This window comes from Cibotium barometz, chromosome 18 (assembly GCF_041138505.1).
Source record: "Cibotium barometz isolate CiBa-2024 chromosome 18, ASM4113850v1, whole genome shotgun sequence".
Classification (NCBI taxonomy): Eukaryota; Viridiplantae; Streptophyta; class Polypodiopsida; order Cyatheales; family Cibotiaceae; genus Cibotium; species Cibotium barometz.
Genome location: NC_141063.1, coordinates 56,896,531 through 56,902,211, shown reverse-complemented (window position 1 = coordinate 56,902,211; position 5,681 = coordinate 56,896,531). Strand labels below are relative to the sequence as shown.

The following is a 5,681-nucleotide window of genomic DNA, read 5'->3' as shown; positions in this document are numbered from 1 at the left end:
TTTTCTTTTAGAACTCTAAGAGTAAGTGATTGTTTTTTTTATATCTCGTATTCTTGTTTTTTTTAATAAAAATATCTTATATCTATAATGAGCACAACAAACATGGTAAATACCTTGAACTATCTAGCTATCCATGTTTGTTTATAGGCTTGTTTTGTGAAAAATATGCTGAGTGATGGAGGTCAATGCTCACGCTAATGATGGTTTTCATGCTAAATACTCGATGTGTGCAAGTGTTCACAAAAACTTGTCTTTGAGATCTTTGTTGTTAGCACGTCATTTAAATGAGTTTGTGCTTTCCTTATTTGTTTATTTGTCGAGTTAATAATTTGTGTTTGGATGAGTGATGGGCTTGGATTTGATTGGCTGACTTTTACAAGTCATGGGAGGAGCCCACCTTTGAGAGAATGGATGATCTTGAACCTACAACTAGTAGTCCCATGTATTGCTGTGGCTAAGTCACACGCATCAATTCATTCATCAAAATTTTCAACCATCAATGCATTTACACACCCAAGTGGTTCTTTTTAGTGTTTGAAAAAAAAAGTATTTTTCCAAAAGGTAGAAAACCTTCATGTAAAAATTGTGAAATTATTTATAAAAGAAAATCTTAAAATCTGAAGGTTTTTATTCTATAACATCTAAAAATCTGGAGGTATTTGTACCTTATCCATGAGTTCGAGCACTTCAAAGTTGAGAGGCTGCAAAGGCAACATGGCAACATTATCGAGTATTGTTTTTGTCCGATAGCTCAAATGGATCAATTTTGGGCTCTATGCCATCTAGCCCTTTTCACCTCTTTGTCTTGCATCGTGTTGGCTACAGAGCATGGCTGCCATTTGACACCACCACGATATTCCCCAAAAAAAAAAAACATGGCGCGTCGAAACATCAACGCTGGGAGCGCGTGAACAAACCCCAATTCGATCCGGGCGCAATACAATCACCGACAAGGATAGGCTCCCAGCACTCGTGTAGATATTGCATGTTCGTGAACAGCTAAGCTCCATGTGCAGTGTGCGCTCTCTCCGAGAGGCATGTGAAGGAGCCCTATCCACCCAGAAGGATGGTTGAATGTCCTTTTCTAGCCCGTGTCATGACGTGGGGTGGGGTGTGTGACCTCATCTATGATGGGGGCCTCCTGTCCTCCTCAACGAGTGTTTGAAGGAAATTCACAATCTTTTAGAAGGTGATGGGAATTTTTAAGAAAAAGGGGGGAATGAAGGGGTTCCACAAATATAAATCGAGAGAATCCTAAGGGATCAGAAATTGGGAGTGATCCCAAATTCCAATGTTGACCAAAGGGGGTTGGTTTTGGTTATATTATATATGTGTTTCAGCCAGCGAACGAACCAGGAACAAAATAACATTTACCCATTTCATCAATTGGGTTCATCCTAACAGGCGACCAGCTAGGCAAGCGGGATAAAAAGCTCATCTCGACGAAGACAGACCACTCAAAGTGTGGTAGCCAGCTCTGTGCCAGCTACTAGCCTACCTAGTGGTATTTGTCTTCCTTTATCTTCCATGTTCTATTGTTGCGGTTGAGTCCTGTATGAACTGATGGGCTTAGCATTGTCTAGGGTGTAATTTGATTGTCTGAGCCTTTGTTTAGGCAACAATCGTTGAGCTGAACATTGATCAGGGCAAGGATCTCGCTTTTGAACAGGGCTTTTCTTTCCTCCCGAACTTGCTGCTGTTCATGGATCTTGCTTGCATTGCAATCCAAAGTAGGTTAATGCTGTCGAGGGAAGCTGCATTGGAAGCTAGGTGGGTTATCAAAACACGAGGGTCAGAGTAGATGGGCTAAGCTCTGATTAAGGTCAGATTTGACTAGGCTAATCCCTGGTCAGGCCAAGGATCGAGAGAGACATTCTCTCTGGCTATGGATACAGGCCCTGCAACCTCAACGGTTGATTGGCTAAGCTCCGACTAGGGTAAGAAATTGTGACCGGTTAATGGGTGAGCTCGGCTTAGGGTAGCACTCGGTGGGCTGAGCTCTGATTAGGGTAACATTTGATAGGCCAAGCTCGGATTGTGGTTACATCTGGCGGGCAGAGACTTGGCTAGGGTAATGTTTGTTGGGCTGAGCTCTGATTAGGGCTACGGTTGACCTTTTTAAGAAGGCATTGTATCTCTGCTTATACACAGGACAAACGGAGGCATGAAGAGGGCTTCTTCTTCCTTGTGGGCTTTTTTGTGCTGTTTGGCAACGGCTATGAATATGGTGCCTGCAATCTCTCAGCAGGTGTTCAGTCCAACAGACAGCTATTTGATCAAGTGTGGGGGGCAGGGCAACGTCACCATTGACAACAGGATATGGCAGGGAGACAACGAGCTCTCTAGTCTGATCTCCGCTTCTTCATCTCAAGCCTCCATTGCTGCTTCAACCTCTAACAGCAGCGTTCCCCTGTTGAACACAGCTCGCATTTTTACAGAGAGGGCAAGCTACTCCTTCCCAGTCTCCCCAGGTCGTCACTGGCTCCGCCTCTACTTCTACCCTTTCCCTTACCGAAACTTCAACCCATCTGCAGCAACCTTCTCGGTCACAGCGGCCCAATTCTCCCTCCTCTCCAACTTCAACCCCACCACCGACACCATCACCTCCAGCCCTGCAAGCTATGGTGGCCACACTAGCTATGTCTTCAAGGAGTATAATGTCAATGTCACCGACTCTCCTCTGCAAATTACTTTCATCCCGAGTGGGTCAACCTCCTCTCATGCTTTCATCAATGCCATAGAATTGATTTCTATGCCTTCCCAGCTCTTCTCTGACGATACAAGGCCCCTTGGAGTCGGCCCTCCAACTCCAATTGGCATTCCCTCCATGGCCATGGAGACCATGTACAGAGTCAATGTGGGCGGCCCACTTGTCACCCCATCCAATGACACTGCAGGGCTCTACAGGACATGGCTGCCGGACGAAAGCTTCCTCTTCTCATCTGCAGGCGTGGATGAGATGAACTCTTCTGCATCCTCCATCACATATCACTCTGCTTCCGACATTGTTTTCGCCCCCCCCATTGTCTACAGCACTGCCTTGGAGATTGTCTATCCAGAAGCCACCAATTCAGAGGGCTTGAACATCTCCTGGGTTTTTCCTGTTATTGCAGATTATAGGTATGTGGTAAGGCTCCATTTCTGTGAGTTGCAGTACAATACAGGAGGCAAGAGGGTTTTCAATGTTTACCTGCAGAATCAGACTGTTTTCAATATGCTAGATCTAGGGCTGCTTTACGGTCAGTATGTGCCTTATTATGCTGATTTCTCCCTCAAAGCAGATGGGGATACTAGCATTTGGATTCAGGCCGGCCCTCCGCCGAACTCCGGTTCTAGTGTTTTCAATGAAGCCATTATGAATGGCATTGAGATTTGGAAGCTGTATAATTCTCAACAAAGCTTAGATGGGTCTGGAGATGGAGGATCATCAGCACCTCAGCCGGGTTCGAAAGCCGGGGTGGCACCCATAGTGGGTGGCGTAGTGGGGGCAGTGGCAGCATTCGGGCTCTTGACGATAGCCATTTGTTGCTTCTGCAGGCAGAGAGCCAAGGTTGTGAAACAGCCCACTTCAGCATGGGTACCCCTTCCATTGCATGGGGGCCACTCCGTCAGCTTGGTGAGCAAAACCACCATAGTCAGTGGTGCCGGCAGCTACGCTTCGTCAGCGCCTTCAAGCATGGGACGCATCTTCACCTTCTCTGAGATTCTGGAAGCCACCCACAACTTTGATGAAACTCTTGTAATTGGGGTAGGGGGTTTTGGCAAGGTGTACCAAGGGGAGCTTGATGATGGGATAAAGGTGGCAGTGAAGAGAGGAAACCCCAGGTCCGAACAAGGTATAATGGAGTTCCAGACAGAGATTGAGATGTTATCTAAGCTTCGCCATCGCCATCTTGTCTCTCTGATTGGCTACTGCAAAGAGAATCAGGAGATGGTCTTGGTGTATGAGTTCATGTCCAATGGGCCTCTCAGGAGCCATCTCTATGGTGCTAACCTACCCCCATTGTCATGGAGACAGAGGCTAGAGATTTGTGTTGGAGCTGCCCGAGGTCTTCATTACCTTCACACGGGGGCAACACAGTCCATCATTCACCGCGATGTGAAGACCACCAATATTCTTTTGGATGAGAATTTGGTAGCCAAAGTGTCAGATTTTGGCCTCTCCAAGACTGGCCCAGCCCTCGATCAAACGCATGTTAGCACAGCAGTGAAAGGAAGCTTTGGCTACTTGGACCCAGAATACTTTAGACGGCAGCAGCTCACAGAGAAGTCTGATGTATATTCCTTTGGTGTGGTGCTCATGGAGGTCTTATGTGCCCGTCCCGCTATCAACCCTGCCCTTCCAAGGGATCAAGTGAACATTGCCGAATGGGCAATGGATTGGCAGAGTAGGGGCATGTTGTATCAGATCATCGATCCTCACTTGGTTGGCACCATCAGCATGGAGTCCTTGGCCAAATTTGGAGAAACAGCAGAGAAGTGTTTGGCTGAAGATGGTATCAGTAGGCCTGCAATTGGCCAAGTTCTGTGGAATCTAGAGTGTGCTCTGCAGTTGCAAGAGGCACCGGCTGCCTGCAATGTGAATGATGCGAACGCGGATAGAATCTTGGAGCTTCCTATATTGCAGCCTGTTCAAGAGCGATGGCAGGAGAGCACAGTGGTAAATCACAGCTTTGTAGAGAGTGAGGATGAACCGGAGGACGCTACCATGAGTGCTGTCTTTTCACGTATGGTTAGACCTAATGGGGCTTGAAGCTTGACAGGTCAGTCAATGGGTATAACATACTTGAGAGCATCCTGAAGCCTCTGTATTCCTGTGATGGGTAAGCTTGAGGTTTCAGGGTCTTTCTCATCTTTCTGCCGTTCTCTTGATATGTACATGGGATGTTACCAGCTTGAGGTGTGGAGGGTCTTGACTGAAATGGGTGGTCTGTTCATGTGATGGTAAGCTGGAGGTATTAAAGGTCTTGGCATCATCACCGCTCCATGCCATTTTCTTTCTAGCATATTGAAATCCGGTGATCTATTTGTGTGATGGTAAGCTCGTGGTATCGTTGGGGTCATGCCACACGAATCATGCGCTCCCTCAATGATGGGTACATGCCACACGAAAGGTCATCTTCTATCATCAAGCATATGGTAACTAATTTTTTGTTTGCAGTGCTAGTTATGCTAAGATTATGAGCTTACACAGACCCAAGTTGATGTAATATGCCTTCAATCTATCACCTTTTCAAGGGGTTTCAATGGCGAACTCCCTTGGAGCCAAGTTGGAGGTTTTGGGGTAGCCTGGTTACTGGTAGTTTCAGGTTTAATGCGATTTGAATGCGTGCTCTCATTATGTATTTGATCAGCATTTGGGTAGGTCTCCAAACTGGATCAAGGAATGCAGATTATGAACTAAAATGGTCATTTGCTTTTGTGCATTTTGGTAGAGATCCTTTTTTCTATCGATTTTAGATTATCCTTAGGGGCTATGAACTGTTTACATTACCTTTAGGCTCTAAAATGTGGGATCTATGAGTTGGTAAACGCTTGCATGAACAGGCTTATGCTTGTGGTTTACTAATTATTACTATATTTTCATTTCTTTTAAGATGGAAGCAATCACAGGAAACCTCACTTTTTTAATTCTTCATCGTATCCCAATTCAAATATATAGTCATGGAATATATATTTAT

The 5,681-nt window shown here is 45.7% G+C and overlaps 1 pseudogene across 1 annotated transcript; it reads left to right on the top strand.

Annotated features, from left to right (window-relative positions):
• The first annotated feature begins 1,195 nt into the window (after positions 1–1,195).
• On the top strand, positions 1,196–5,426 carry LOC147629511 (receptor-like protein kinase THESEUS 1 pseudogene; annotated as a pseudogene). The gene is made up of 2 exons (XR_015267962.1): positions 1,196–1,504; positions 2,152–5,426. The product of XR_015267962.1 is annotated as a receptor-like protein kinase THESEUS 1 pseudogene (transcript).
• Positions 5,427–5,681: the final 255 nt, after the last annotated feature.